We start from the raw sequence: 17,427 nt of genomic DNA on the forward strand, positions 1-17,427 counted from the left end.
AGATATTCCATGCAAATGGAAATGAAAAGAAAGCTGGGCTAGCAATACTTATATCAGACAAAGTAGACTTTAAAACCAAGATTGTAACAAAAGACAGAATAGGGCATTATATAGCGATAAAGGGGTCAATCCAACAAGATGATATAACATTTGGAAATATTTATGCACCCAACATAGGAGCACCTAAATACATAAAGCAAATATTAACAGACCTAAAGGGAGAAACTGATGGCAATACAATAGTAGTAGGGAACTTTACCCCACTTACATCAATGGATAGATCATCCAGACAGAAAATCAATAAAGAAATATCAGCTTTAAATGACACATTAGACCAATTGGACTTAATAGATATAGACAGAACAGTCCATCCAAAAGCAGCAGAATACACATTCTTTTTAAATGCACATGGAACACTCTCCAGGATAGAACAATTGTTAGGCCACAAAACAAGTCTCAATAAATTTCAGAAGATTAAAGTCATATCAAGCATCTTTTCCAGCCACAACAGTATGAACCTAGAAATCCACTATAAGAAGAAGCCTGGAAAAGTCACAAATATATGGCAATTAAACAACATGCTACTGAACAACTATTGAATCAGTGAAGAAATCAAAACATACCTGGAGACAAATGAAAATACAGAAAACCAAAATCTATGGGATACAGCAAAAGTGGTACTAACGAGGATGTTAACAAGAAAAATCTCAAATAAACAATCTAATTTTACACCTAAAGGAACTAAAAAAATAAGGAAAATCAAAGCCCAAAATTAGTAGAAGGAAGGAAATAGTAAAGATCAGAGTGAAAATAAATGAAATAGAGACTTAAAAAACAATAGAAAAGATCAATGAAACTAAGAGTTGGTTCTTTGAAAAGATAAACAAAATTGATAAACCTTTAGCCAGATTAATTAAGAAATAGAAAAAAGAGGGGGCCCAAATAAGTAAAATCAGTAATGAAAGAGATTTTACAACTGATGCCACAGAAATACAAAGGATCTTAAGAGACTACTATAAATAATTATATGCCAACAAATTGGAAAACCCAGAAGAAATGGAAAATTCCTTAAAACATACAATCTTCCAACACTGAAGCAAGAAGAAATAGAAAATATGAAAAGACTGATTAATAGTAATGAAATTGAATCAGTAATCAAAAACTTCTAACAAACAGAAGTCCAGGACAGGAGAGCTTCACAGATGAATTATACCAAATACTTAAAGAAGACTTAATACTTCTCCTTCTCAAATTATTACAAAAAATTGAAGAGGACGGAACATTTCCAAACTCATTTTACAAGGCCACCATTATCCTGATACCAAAACCAGACAGAAACACTACAAAAAAAGAGAATTACAGACCAATATCCCTGATGAACACAGATGCAAAAATCTTCAACTAAATATTAGCAAACCAAATTCAACAACATATTAAGAAGATCATCCACCATGATCAAGTGGGAATTATTCTAGGGATGCAAGAATGGTTCAACATCCACAAATCAATCAACAGGATATACTACATTAAGAAATTAAAGGATATTAATTATATGATTTTTCAATAGATGCCGAAAAAGCATTTGACAAAATTCAACATCCATTTATGATAAAAACTCGCAATAGAGTATAGAAGTAATGTACCTCAACATAATAAAGACCATATATGACAAACCCACAGCTAACATCAATGCGGAAAAGTCGAATGCTTTTCCTCTAAGATCAGAAGAAAGACAAGGATGCCCACTCTTGCCACTTTTATTCAACATAGTATTGGAAGCCCTAGCTAGAGCAATTAGGCAAAAAAAAAAAAAAGAAAGAAAGGAAGAAAAGTCATCCAAATTGGAAAGGAAGAAGTAAAGCTGTCACTATTTACAGATGGGATAATATTATATATAAAAAACCCTAAAGATTTCACAAAAAAAATAGTAGAACTAATAAATGAATTCAGTTAAGTTTCCAGATAGAAATTAATATACAGAAATCCTTTGCATTTCTATACACTCATAATGAACTATTAGAAAGAGAAATTAAGAAAACAATCCCATTTACGATTGCATGAAAAATAATAAAATACCTAGAAATAAACTTAATCAAGTAGCAAAGACCTATACTCTGAAAACTATAAGATATTGATGAAAGAAAATGAAGATGACACAAATAATAGAAAGATATCCCATGCTTATGGATTAGAGGAATTAATATTGTTAAAACGTCTATACTACCCAAGGCAATCTACAGATTTAATGCAATTTCTATCTAAACACCAATGGCATTTATCACAGAGCTAGAACAAATTATCTTAAAATTTGTATGGAATCACAAAAGACTTTGACTAGCCAAAGGATTCTTGAGAAAGAAGAACAAAGCAGGAGGTATCGTGCTCCCTGATTTCAAACTATACTACAAAGCTATAGTTATCAAAAGAGTACGGTACCAACACAAAAACAGACACACAGATCCATGGAACAGAATGGAGAGCCCAGAAATAAACCCACACTTATATGGTCAACTAATCTACAACAAAGGAGGCAAGAATATACAATGGAGGGGGCCGGCTTGGTGGCACAAGTGGTTAAGTGCTACAGCCCTGCTGCGGCGGCCTGGAGTTGGCAGGTTTGGATCCCGGGCGTACACTGACGCACCACTTGTCAAGCCATGCTGTGGCGATGTCCCATATAAAGTAGAAGAAGATGGGCATGGATATTAGCCCAGGGCCAATCTTCCTCAGCAAAAAAAAAAAAAGGAGGATTGGTATTGGATGTTAGCTCAGCGCTGATCTTCCTCACAAAAGAAATAAATAAATAAAAGAATATACAATGGAGAAAAGACAGTCTCTTCAGTAAATGGTGTTGGGAAAACTGGACAGCTACATGCAAAAGAATGAAACTAGACCACTTTCTTAAACCATATACAAAAATAAACTCAAAATGGTTTAAAGACTTAAATGTAAGACCTGAAACAATAACACTTCTAGAAGCAAACATAGGCAGTAAGCTCTCAATGTGACTTATGGCGGTGATCTTTTCATAATGCATAGAAATATCAAATCACTATGCTGTACACCTGAAATGAATATAATATTTTATGTCAATTATACTTCAATTAAAAAATAAATTTATTTAAGTCTGACAATTTAATAATAAAATAATTTTTATAATACTAAAAAAAGAAGCTCATAAATACAGAGGACAGATTTGTAGTTGCCAGAGGCAAGTGCTGGTGGGTGGGAAAATAGGTGAAGGGGGTCAAAAGGTAAAAAGAAAAAAAAAAATCTCATGCCATAAAATAAAACCATTAAATAATATGCATAAAATGAGTTCTGTTTGTTTAAAAAGAAAATGTACATATATGAGTATTAAAAAATACCAAAAATGAATAAGTTAGTTAATTAAACCTGATCACATCTTCACAAAACTGCCCTGTTTATTACAGTTCAATGGTGCACCTGTTTGCTGTTAGATCCATTGCCAACATTTTCTGTGCTGCTCTTGATCACAGGGAACTATTTCCCAGGCTCCCTCCTTCTGGTTGGTTTCACAGTAGGTTGTGAAAATGGGAGGTCAGTATCTCCAGCTGTAATTCCAGCTTCCATTCAACAGGCATTTCCCTTGTGGCCCCAGTTATCACCAGGAATGCCAACCTTAGCTTTCTCTTGTATCAGAAGCTTTGTCACACCACATCCTCCCTACATCCCTTCAGCCTAATGGTAAGTAACGTCTTCCAGCTGTACCAAATCTATACGTTGCCTCTCTATGCCCTTTTTGATTTCTCCACTCTCCTTTCATCCTTGTAATCAAGTCCCGGTATTAAATTCCTTCAGTTCGAAGCATCTGAAGTGGTCTGTGGTTTTCTGACTGAGCCTTGATTCGTACATCTTCCCATTATACTTGGGATGGAATTCAGTGTCCTTTACCATAGCCTTGGAGGCCCTCTCTCACCTGTTCCTTGCTGACATTGATAGCCTCATCTCTCACTATGCTATTTTTCACTCACTGTAAATTCACTTTAATAATACCCTATTCCTGCTGCTGGGACCACTCTTGCTTCTACTGAATCTAGGAAAACCCTAATCACCTTTTAGTTTTAAACACAAAGGAAATTCTTTACAGAAACTTTCACTGACCTACTCAAATTATTTTTTTCTTTTATTGCTACTAACTATTTGATTGTATAATGGTTTGGTTAAATTACTATCATCTCCCCTACTAAGCTGTAAGCCCATAAGTACCAGGGATTATGTGGGTACCAAGAGAATAGCAGAGTGGCTGATATACAAGTGACACTCAATAAATATTTATTGAGCTCACTTTCAAAATCCCTATTCATACAATTTTTAAAATTTTATTGAATGTTAGCTACTAAGGATACAAAAAAGTTCATATTCTAGTAGAGAAGAGAAACAGAAGACATACGATTGTAATAAGTTGTGATAAGTGCCACAGGGGATGTGAATACAGAGTGATACAGAAACATCCTAGAGATGATTCTAGCATGGGCTGGGGGGAGCTTGGGATAGTCAGAATGACCAAAGCTATACTGGTGAACTTGGAGATAGGAATGACTAAACCAGGCAGTTTCAGTCGTAAATACACCAAGAATTTTAAAAGCACCAATGCCCATGCCTCCTCCCTACACAAATAAACAAGCAATTCTGGTGTAGATCCTTGATGGATATTTTTATTTTATTTTTAATTCTATTCTGCAGCCAGGATTGAAAGTAACTGATTTGTTAAAGACTCAGTGCTGTCATGGTTTGCTTAAGGACTGGAATGCTTTCTAAGAAATGCATCATTAGACAACTTCGTCGTTGTGCGAACACCATAGAGTGTCCTTACACAAACCTAGATGGTGTAGACTACACACCTAGGCTATATAGTACTAACCTTATGGCACCACTGTCATATATGTGGTCTGTCATTGACCGAAACATCATTATGCGGCGCATGACCATAAATGCAAAAGCACAGAAATGTTAGAGGAAGGTGAGTAAATGAACTTCACCCAGAACACTGATTCGTGGACTGCTGCAAAGATTAATGGAGGAGGAGATTAAGAGAAAACGTCAAGAAGTGAGGCAGTAGACATAAGCAGGGACTGAGTGGAAAACTATTTTTTCGAGTTGCTATGTTATAATGATATAAATGGGAAACCACTGGAAAATTTTAGGCAGGAAAGGGGGAATCTGATTAGGCACGAGTCTGAGGAAGATCTCTCTGCCAGCTGCATGGAGAACAGATTATTAGGATGGGCGATGGGCGGAAAGCCAGCTGTGGTCCTCCCAGGGTGTGTTTTGGAGACTCGCGGTGGCAGGAGGTGGAGACACAAAGCCTGCGAGATACGCAGGAGGTGTGTTTGCAAGGACCTGCTTCTTTGCTTTACCTCTTGTGCTCTCGGCGTAAACTCTAATCCCTTTGTGATTAAAGGAATTTAGTTCACAACCTACATCTAAAATTAAGGACAATACAATCTTAGAGTTTTTGAATTAACAGCATGCTTATTTCCCACCGTGTTCACCGCTACAGAAGCCTGTGTCTTGAGTCTCTGTCACCCGTCCCGGCCTCATGACAGGAGCTGTGAGGGCATCATTGCTTTTGCACTCTCCTGAGCACCTGAGTGCACACTTCCAGCTCAAAGGACATTGAGAATTTAGATTTGATTTCAAGCTCCTTTTGTTTTGTGCAATTTATGAATGGATTGGTCAGCCATGAAACTGGGGGGGAAATTTAAACAACTATTCTTACATCATCTTCTTCTAGACTTTTCTAAGAATAAATTCCAAGTTTCTGAGGATGAAAGAGCAAAACATAAACCCGGCCTCGCAAGGAGAAAAACAGAAGTGTGCATTCCCATATGTCACTGTGCCTTAGGGCTAAGAAGCCTTAAAAATCTCCCTCTTAGTTACAAAATATTTTTCCTTGCGAGAAGAATTTTTACCATGCACTCTCTTAGCAACTGTGAAATAAGCAATACAGTGTTATGAACTATAGTCACTGTGCTGTACATCCCCGTGACATTGATTTTGTAACTGGAAGTTTGTCAATTTGGAATCCTTCACCCATTTTGTCCAGCCCCGACTCCCCCTACCCTCTGGCAACCCCTGATCTGTTCTCTGCATCTGTAAGCCTGGGCTTTGTGTGTGTGTTTTGTTTTGATTTGTTTGGAGATTCCATATATAAGTGAAACCATACAGTATCGTAGTGATCATTTTGCAGTGTATGCAAATATCAAGCCATTATTTGTACACCTGAAACTAATATCATGTCGCATGTCAATTACACCTCAGTTAAAAAATCAATCCCCCTCCTACTGTTCTTGAATGGGTTGGTGTGAGTCCTGCTCAGATTGCTGCCGGCAGCTCAGGGGACCCCTGGGCCCAGAGCTCCGTGGGGTTTTCGATGGAGAGACTCAGCCAGTCCCACCAGCTGTGTGGAATTGAATAAGGCCACCCTGAGTAGTGACTTTTCTTCCACCCCTGTGGGAGACAAATAAGCACATAGCCTATTTGGACTTGTGAGTGCCCTTCTCTCTTTGTGCCCCATGTGGCCAGTTGTTTCAAGTGCCTCTCATTCTAGCTCTACACATCCGTTAGCTGAGCTTCCTCAATTGCTTGCAGGTAGCTGAGTGTGCTGGGTGTTTTAGTTGGGACTAATCTCTGGTTCCCATATGGGGACAAGAGTATTATCACACTTCAGCCCACTAAAAAAAAAAGCCTAAGTGGGCTTTGCAGGTGTTCTCCTCCCTAATGGACCAAAACACTGCAGCTTGTGTATACTTTTATTTGTAAAGTGTTTTTCTCTGTCTGCATGTTTAGAATAAGACTAGTGTAAAGCACTGCTGTTTAATTACTAGCGGGGCCAAAGGTTTCATTTTAATTCAAGATTATTTAAATAAAAACATTATTTATAAATGAAGTGCTGCTTTCTGTCCAAACATGTAAGAATGCTGCTTCTAGCTGAGATCCAATGCTGCTACAGAAGAATTAAATGTTGTTTTTGTGTTGGATTTGTTTTAGAATTGGGATTTCTATTAAACCACTCATTATTTTAATCATGCCCAATTTTAAGATAAAATAAAACAGTGGAACACCCTTATGTACCTATATTTCATTTATACCAATACTGATTATCTTATATCCTAGCAAGATGTCAATATTAATGTTTTTCCATCTAGTTGATAAAACCACATGATTGTCATCATAATCACTATCATGATAAAAACATACATTAACACCACCTTATATTTACCTATTACTTGTTACTTTTTGAAGCATACCTGCATTCATCATTATTCACCAAGTATTTATTGAGAGCCTACTTAATTCTGAGCACTGTGCCTTAGCGTGTCAGAGATTACTGTCAATTTGGAAAAAACTTGGTAAACCACCCAAAACACTTATAGGGTGATATTAGACTGTGATATTTTATCTATCTACTTATCCACCTACGTAAGTATATACAGCCTCTTTACCACAGCATTGAGGCAGCTTTCCAGATAATATCATGAAAATTAAGTCACAAGTTTTCCAGATCTGTTTCCTCATTCAGAGCATGAAAAAGTCCAAAAAAATAATTTATAAGCTTTTTCTTTTTTGAATGTAGTGCTCTATGGCAAAAAATCTTTATTTCTAATATAGAAAACTTTGATGCAACAGTTAGGAATTGAGTTCTAATTTAGTAGATGTGTAGGACTCACTATAGAGAACAGGTCTGGAAAAGGACAGAGATACATGATTATCGTTACCTTACACTGGAGCAAACAGGCTGGGAGACATTAAGCAACTTATGCCAAATTAAATGAAAACAAGTAACTTTGTTATATATATAGCAAAAGAAATTTCCTGGAACATGAACTAGACTGAACTAGACAAGTAATTTGTACATGTTACAAGCCGTACAAAAAGTTTTTAACTCAGATATAATTGTCAATCTTTTAACAGATGGGTCAGAAAGAAATTATTACTGTATAGTGCAGTCGTTGATTCATCAGTCATTGACTGAGACACAACAGTAAATAACAGAGACCTACTCCTTCCTTCTGGGACTCTGATTTCTTGTTGAGGAGACTGATAAAAAGAAAACAAACAGAAAAAGAAATATTAATAATTGTAGGTTTGGGAATGTGTTAGGAGGAAATAAACAAGGCAGGGCAGCAAATAACAACAAAAGAGGCTGACTTTAGTGAGTCTGGTTAGGAAAGTGAGGTCTCTGAAGAAGGATCATTTAAGCTGAGACCAAAGGGAACAGAAGGTATTACCTTTCATGAAAGTGAAGAGAAGAACACTTGAGGAAGCAGAGCTGGCATGTGCAATGGTCCTGAGGCTACAGAGAGCTCACCCCAGCTAAGGAACTAAAGAAAGACAAGCTTTGGTAGAGCATACAGGTCTTTGCATATTTATCTATTTCAGCATATATCAAAATGTTATACAATTGGTGGTTATGTATCTGTTTCACTCAAACTAGATTATGAGTACCTTAGGACAACTAAGCATCATACTTATTTCTGTCAACAAATGTTATTTGTAAGAATGAGTTAGCAGTGCTTTCAAAGATCTCAGGTGCACACTTTTGATAAATTAAACTAAGAGGCTTAAAAATTTCCTGAAAATACTAGTTTATATATTTTACAATCTAATTTTTAGAAAAGAATGATTATGATTTTACATTTTAAAATAATGTTACTATATATTTTACCATTATAACCAACACATATTCACACAGAAACTTTTGAGAAGCAAAAAGAGAAAAAATAGAAAATAATTAGGATTACTTACAAACTCTAATCCATAGACAATGGTTGTGAACATTTATGTGTAACTTTACAGAACCTATGCATATGCATTCGCATGTGTGTATGTATACATCTATATGTGTACATAACTATGTAGAGATATATACATGTAAATATTATATAACACATATTTTGATGTAGAAATATATTGTGATCCTATTTTTTAAATCAATATATTTTTGTAACATCCTATTTTCACTTTAAAAGATATCTTTGGGGCCGGCCCCGTAGCTTAGCGGTTAAGTGTGTGCGCTCCGCTACTGGCGGCCCGGGTTCGGATCCCGGGCGCGCACTGACGCACCGCTTCTCCGGCCATGCTGAGGCCGTGTCCCACACACAGCAACTAGAAGGATGTGCAGCTATGACATACAACTATCTACTGGGGCTTTGGGGAAAAAAAAAAAGGAGGAGGATTGGCAATAGATGTTAGCTCAGAGCCGGTCTTCCTCAGCAAAAAGAGGAGGATTATCATGGATGTTAGCTCAGGGCTGATCTTCCTCACACACACAGGAAAAAATAAATAAATATATCTTAAACATATTTACATATATAAAAAATTACAATTATTCTAAAATTTTTAAAACCAGGAATGCCTATCAATTTTTAATATATATGGTGTATGTGTGAGGAAGATCAGCCCTGAGCCAACACCTCCATGCCCGTCTTCCTCCATTTTTTATATGGGATGCTGCCACAGCATGGCTTGATGAGCGGTGTGTAGGTCTGTGCCCAGGTTCTGAACCTTTGAACCCCGAGCTGCTGAAGCAGAGTGCATGAACTTAACCACTACACCATCGGGCTGCCCTGAGCTTATATATTTTTCACATTAAACTTTTTCTGTAGGAAAACACATTAGAAAATTTTGTAATGTTGAAGTAATTGTATAGTACTAAGATAACTCATACTTGTTTATGATTATTCTTTTAGTGACTTGATTAATTTAATTTTATTATATTTTCTTTAATATTTTAATATCTATATCCTGAAGTAAGATTGACAAATAGTTCTCTTTCCTGTTTTATCCTTATGTGGTGTTAGAATCAGACTTTCCTTGCATTCTAGAATGAGTTGGAAAACTTTTTTTTGATGCTTATAAAACTTTATATGATAAAAATAATAAATGCCTATTTGATGAATGATCTCTGACAATATTTGTGACTCATTCAGCTTGTCTAGTTTCTTTTGAGTTGATTTTGGTATTTAATCTTTTGCAATGAAAATAATTTCTATTTAAATTCTTATTTAAAATATTTAAAAAATATATCTCAGATTTTAGGGATGTAAAGTTGTGCCCAGTACCATGGTATTGTTTTCTGTTCCTGTTGATTCTTTCCTTGTTGCCTTTACCAGGATTTAGTTATTTCTGTACTGGGTTTCTGGCTTTTTGTTGAAGAGTTGATAATAAAGATTTGAGAGGGAAGTAGGGAGACTACAAACATGCTGAGTGTATGTAGTCAGCTTCTCTTTCAAAGAACAGGAGTGACTCACACCTCACAGTAGTGGAGCGTTATTTAGGTGCTATTCTCCTACTCAACCCTCAAAGCCGCCCCTCTGCCTTCTCCCTGGTCAGCGAGCTGCCCCTTGCAGTCTACTCTGGGGTTGTGGTGGGAGTGGGGCGGGTGGGAAGGCTATGTATTACAGCAGTGTATGTGGATGCTCTGTGGCTCTTAGTTAAATACCCAGCCAACCACACGTGGCTCCTGTCTCTGACACTGGGTTTCTTTTTGAGTTCTTCTGGAAGGACACTCTGCCAACTAAATGCATTTGAATAGTCTTCAGGTCTGATGAAGTTCATTGTCGATTTATTCATATTCATTTTAGGATGTCCAAAATATATAAACAGCTGTTCATATACTAACTAAAATAGTGGGGATTAACATGGGAACATACAGAAATGACACTTTTAATGTCTTTTAAAAGGTTTTGAAGACTCAAAAATAGCTACTTCCTAAAAATGCAGCCAGTGTTGTGTAATCCTTTCTAGGACTAGAATTGCATAGCACAAAATGAAAGTCAAGAAGAGGACAGAGGATAAATTCTGCATTTGGAGACTTCTAAAATCTTTATTCTTCCTCCTTTTTTTCCTGTGATAAACTACTAAAACAATAAAACAGTAATTTAAAAAGAAGGACATATAGTTCAAATATTGTTTCTTTCTTACTCAAAGTTCTGTTCCATTCTATTACAAAGTGCTCACCACAGTAATCATTCTAATAAAAAAAACAATAATTGCTAACATTTATTGATTGCTTATGTACCAGCCATTACACTAAACACTTCACATGGATTATCCCATTTCAGCCTCTCGACCACACTATGAGGTAGGTATTATTAAGCGCATCTAGGCATAGACAGGTTAAGTAACTTGGCAAGGTCACACAGCTAGCTAATGATGATCTGGAATTAAAACCCAGATAGTCCAACACAGGATTGATGTAACAATAGGTGGTTTCATTTTGTGACAATTGAAAACTAATATTTGCTAATAAAGTCTTCAAGTTCCCTTGGTGATACATGATATGATATATACATATATCTTTAAAATCTACTTATGATTATATGTCATAAAATTAACTGTTGATCTGTAGGAATCAAATACCACTTTAATAACTCGAGTTAAAAAATATCGAAAGTTACTTTTTAAGTACATTATCAGGAATGTGGCAACTCAGGCATTTGATAGTATATTTGAAGCCAAGTTACTAATATTTGTGTTTAAATAGAAAAGTCAGTACAAGCCCTTAGACCCCAGGGAGGATCCCAGAGAGGCTTGATTGACATTTTTGTGGCTGTTGTTTTCCTTATGACATCACTGACCTTAGCTGTAAACAATCCTATAAGTGCAGCTTTGGCTCTATGATCTCTGACATCATCTGTATTTGCAACGCGCTGGGATCTTATTTTCTAAAGTGAAGCTCGTCACCCTCTTGCCTCTCCAAAAACAAAACCTTGGAGATGAAATATCTGCTAGGTGATATTTGTTTCTTTATTGCCACACACCTACCTACGTACCCTCCCCTATTAAATTACTCTCCTTTCAGTAATCATTCATTCACCCCATCATGGATTAAGGAAATATTTTTGATGCTGCGTGATGACTCTTTCACTGTTTGATGAAACAAAGATGCATAAACAGTAACTCAGATCTTAAAATTTCATAAACTACTGGATGACACTAAGTCCTTCCTGCTTTCCCAGTTAGTCAAGCAATGAATGGTTCATGGGAGAAGTGGAAATTTAAGAGTCTTCATAATCATTATATCAACTGCATATCAAACTACCTGGAAGGAGACAGCATTTTGTTTTCAAACATATTAAAATCAAGGTTTGAGATTTTCTTTTTTTTTTTTTGGTAAAAGAGGCCTGCTCTCAATCTGGCAAACCCAATACCAGAACAAGTCTCACAGCTCAAACTTAATGTCTTCCCCTGCATCAGAACCCCTTCTGTAAGCTCACATGACAAGACAAAAAAACAGGGCCTGGTTGGCGTTGACTTACAGTGAAGACTGAACCCAATCTACTATTCTGGGACAAACTGCGTATTATGCTTAGTAGAAAGAGAAAGTAAGACTCTAGTTCCTACATTGCCCCTACCTGGATTTCCATGGGAGAAGAATTTTCCAAGTCCTCATCTTTTCATCTGCAAGATAATAAAAAAATGTCCCCTGAGGGGACTGGCCCAGTGGCCTAGTGGTTAAGTTCACACACTTCACTTTGGCAGCCTGGGGTTTGTGGGTTTGGATCCCCGGCACGGACCTACACACCGCTCATCAAGCTATGCTGTGGCAGTGTCCCATATACAAAACAGAGGAAGATGGGCACAGATGTTAGCTCAGGGCAAATCTTCCGCCGCAAAAAGAGGAGGATTGGCAATGGATGTTAGCTCAGAGTCAGTCTTCCTCACCTAAAAAAAAAAAAAATGTCCCCTTACTCCTCGTGAGGGATATTTTAGGAACTCCAACCAAGGGCTAGTAACTTTCAAGATACTGTCATTGACATTTATAATTCACTATTCAAGATGTTATTTCTACTTCTATTCAGGGATAATTCTTTGTGCTATAGATGTGTTATGTATGCATTATTTTAGAGGTGGCAATACACAGATTTCCACACAAAAACGCAAGATTCATGAAATTCAAAATATATTTATAGAAATTCAAGTTGATTTCTATTTATTCACAATACTAATGTTATTAATATCAGCAAAATTTTCTATGCAAAATAAATTATTTACCTTGACATAGATGTGGAAATGAGTGCAATTCCATTCAGTAACTGGTAAGCTGTTTCTTAGATGACCATTCTTTGTGGTGATATTTTGTTTTAAGTGAATGCATTTAAAAGTTACTTTTTTTTTCCCCAGCTCAGATGTAAGATACTTGAAGTTAGCCTCAGATCCCAAACAAGTGTATTCTATTAGTATCTAGCCTGAGATAATAGAGACATCCACAAATAGGAGAAAACACTTGCATATCTGTGATATTATTTTGGAGAAAAATAGAGAATTCATAAAGTTTATTTTTAAAATGTTGCAATTTTATTGTGTATTTTACATTTCTCTAGCTAATAAGTTTGACAACTTTTAATCCTTTACACAAAATATGTGCTCTATTTTCCTAGTACAATAATTTAATATTAGTATGTTACAACTACTCTTTTTTAGTATCTTTTATATATTATTGCATCTTCTAGTTTATAACTACTGCTGATTTGCAAGTATAGCTATATATTTTTCTTTCACATATAGTCTCCAAATAGTGATTCAAAATGTAGGAAATACAAAGAAATTATGGGAAAACTGAGTGGTGAATGAAAATATAGTCGTAATTTCAGGTTAAAAACTAGGGAGAAGCGATATCTAAGGAGAAACCAGTAAGTCTGTAAGCTTGTAGTAACCACATTTCAAAAATAGTGTCAATTCAGGAAAAGACTGGATTTAGACAGAATTTGAAAATTTAATCATTTAGCACATGTTTTGGATTTTAAAGCTTTCCTATGATTATTGCTAGGCACTTGAGTATCTCAGGAAAAAAATCAACAAAGCATTAAAATTAGCTATTAAAATAACTACTGTCTTTACTTGTGTTAATTATGAAATTAAAATATTCCAATGCACCTTAGGAAAAGTCGTCTTTCCCCACCATTAATAGCAAAGAAATAAGAAAGGAGAGAGCTCATCACAAAGAAATGACCTTTATAGGAGAGTATCGATGCTGTGGTATGACTGCAGACGAACTATGAAAGGTGGGGACAAAAGGCTATTTTGAGGGGCTGTGTACTTAAAACATTGTAGTGAAAGTGTGTATAAAGAAACTTATCCATGCATCAACTACAAGTGAGGTGACAGAAATATCCAAATAATTAATTTCTTATGAGAAAATCTGCAAATATGATTTTTGAGTTGCCAATTCTGAATTTGTTCTAGTCTTTGTGTCTTAACCGGGGAATACTTCTGTGGAGAAATTTTACGGATCTTTTTTCTTTTTTAAATTGCCACTCTCATACAGAAACAAATACCTTTGAAAATTGAGTTGTGAGAAGACTTTTGCATAGAAATTGATATTTTCTTTTTATTTAATGAATTTGTTTGAATTTTATTAGTGTTCTTTAGAATCCTCTTGCATAAAATGCAAAGAGGAGAAGTTTTATCTGTGGGATAGATATAGATATAGATATATTGGCCTCATATGAATCTGTTCTGGGGAAGTAATTTGCAATTAAACATACAAAGAAGTTTATTTTCATTACTTCTTGGGTTTTAAATGCAATTAATAACAGAAAGTGTATACCTACATTACATTACTTTTGGAAAAAGGGCACTGCAAAGCACCTGTCTTCTTAGAAACCATGTAACTGATACACAACAGAGTATCTCTCCTGCCCTAGAGGTGATCTGAATCACAAAGGGACCTCCTCCCTGTGTATGTCTGCCATTAGAGTCACTGGTGGTTGACCCATGTGGTTGATCGGATGCCCAATGTGAAGAAACAACCGGACAATTGGAAAATGCACTCAACTAACAAGTAGTTGCCTAGGGTCATTAGTTGGAGGTTTCTTTTCTTGACTTGGCTAAGACGACCAAATTTTATTCAGAAAAATATAGCAAAAATGAGGTGCATTGAATCATTAATCCATGTTGGAACACATAAAGCTTAGGAAAGAACTGAAGACAAAGAAGTTTGCAATTCTATAATAAGTGCCCCCCCAAAGGAGAATATATGTCATCCTCATGAAAGAGTACTCCAGCCATTTGCCTGTAAGTATATAAAATTTTAGATATCTCCATAGGAGTTTGAGAAGCAGTAATTAATATTTTGTTGATTCTAAGGAAAATGTGTCTAAGATTAATTAATTAACATGATCGTTAGTGGAAACTTTGTTAGATTTCCTCAACTTTCACCACTTTCTTTCCTCCACGTTCCTACTTGTGTCTCTTTAGTGAAGTTCACCTGTACTTAGTATGGCGGTCTCTTTCTAGTGATGTTCACATTTTTGTAGGGAATGGCTCACCATTGAAAGATAATCAATCTAAGGCATTAGATTTTAAGCATTAGATTCGTTTGCTTTTGATAAGAATAGTGTCTAGAACCTTTAATAATGTGTTATCGACTCTTCATACTCATAAGGCTTGGTTTTTCATTTATACTTTTGAAGTCTAAAGGGTCTAATGTAAAAAAAATATTAAAGGGAAAGTTGAAAAGTGAATATAAGTACAGCTGAAAATTGTCATGCTTAATTTTCCTCAAAACATTTTGATTAGTGGTTCATATTTGTACTAGTGAAATAAACAAAAGCACTTCATTTTTCTGCTAATATTGATTTGGTACACATTTTAAGTACTCTCAGAATTTTCTGCACTTGATTATTATATTAGTCAATAGTAGTAACATTAATGATAAAAATCCACATTATTTTTTTAGTTGAAAATGACAATTTAAGTAATATAACTCTGTATACCGTTTGGAAAGAGAAGCATTTGTGGACATTCAAATTTTCTTTTATTCACTCTTCCAAAGATGCTTTATTTCAAAGAAATCAGAGCTTTTTACAAATAACTAAAATTACTCAAAATTACTTTCCAAATGACTTGAACGGCACATGTAGGAGCAGAATAAATAGTTTTGAGATAATAACTAGGATGAGCCTTTTCTCAGAACTCAAGCTAAATGATATCTTTTTTAGGTCTGAAAACGTTTAGCTAGATTTTTCCCTCCACCTTACCTTATAGGCTGCAAAACAATCCTCCATTTCCCTGAAAGCAGTTATATTGAACTAGACAAGGGATCTAGTATTTTCTGAAGATTCACATGAGAGTGTTGGGGAGAGAAGTGTGGCTTGGTGGGCAGATTGCTGGATAAGTAGACAGGGCATCCAAGCATCTAGTGTTAATACCTTCCTTTTCACATGATACTTTATAACTATCATGAAATTGAATTGTTTGAATCACATGGATCTACTTTGAAAATAAAGACAGAACAATACCTGGGAAAAGCAGTGTGAACAACAGTTGGTGGTTCAAATCTAACTAACCACCAAGTCTTTTTTATTTTTTTTAATTTTATTTATTTATTTATTTATTTATTTTTCCCCCAAAGCCCCAGTAGATAGTCGTATGTCATAGCTGCACATCCTTCTAGTTGCTGTATGTGGGACCCGGCCTCAGCATGGCCAGAGAAGCGGTGCGTCGGTGTGCACCCCGGATCCGAACCCAGGCCTCCAGCAGCAGAGTGCATGCACTTAACCGCTAAGCCACGGGGCCAACCCTAACCACCAAATCTTAATAATCTGTTTTGACTTTACATATAACTCTTACACTTAAGAATTTGTAGTCAATTTTGTTTTGTTGTTTTATTGGTATAATTAAACTTTTTATTGTTCTCATCTCGAAAGTTCTAAAAGGAAAACATTTCTAACCAAATCACTTGCCTTCATAGCTCAGGGAAGGTATTTATTCATAAGTAAATGAATTAAGTGTCTTTCACACAGAAGAGAGAACCCAGCAAATGTATAAAGGAGATAGTTGGACTTTATATCTGTCTTAGAGTTGGTGCAGCTCATTCCTCTCTCAGAGAATCTGGCCATTTTCAGATCCAGGTAATGTGGATGTTGACACTGTTGTCTGGATATTTAGCTTGCCATCTTAAAAATTTCAAAAATTAAAACAACACTCATTCAAATAATAGTATAAACACACCTTGCTTATCAAACTAAAATGTTTAGATTAACTAATTTTTACATTTATCTGGGTATAACTGCAAGTTGAAAAATATTGGAATTAGACCATTGTTATAAAAATGAAATGGATTTTAAGCATAGACTATTAAATATCATTTTTCTTTTTATAAGCTCATAACTAAAATAATAGGTTTTTTAGACCGTCATTTTTGTTAACAACCTGTAAATTTTATTTTTCTCTTGGTGTTTATACCTTGATTCATGGCTATAAAAATCTACAAACTCTAAGTTCCACCCACAACATTGCAAGAAAAATTGTTAAATGAATAAAAGGACAAAACTGCACCTACCACATTTATTTATTGTAATAATTCCTTCATTGTTATAGATAATTAGCATTCATGCTATAACAAAATTTTAGTCTGAGTTATTTCATCCAAAACCACTTAAGGTTATTTACCTC

The sequence above is a fragment of the Ceratotherium simum genome, chromosome 40 (assembly GCF_057802395.1).
Source record: "Ceratotherium simum simum isolate JZ-2026a chromosome 40, ASM5780239v1, whole genome shotgun sequence".
Taxonomy (NCBI): domain Eukaryota; kingdom Metazoa; phylum Chordata; class Mammalia; order Perissodactyla; family Rhinocerotidae; genus Ceratotherium; species Ceratotherium simum.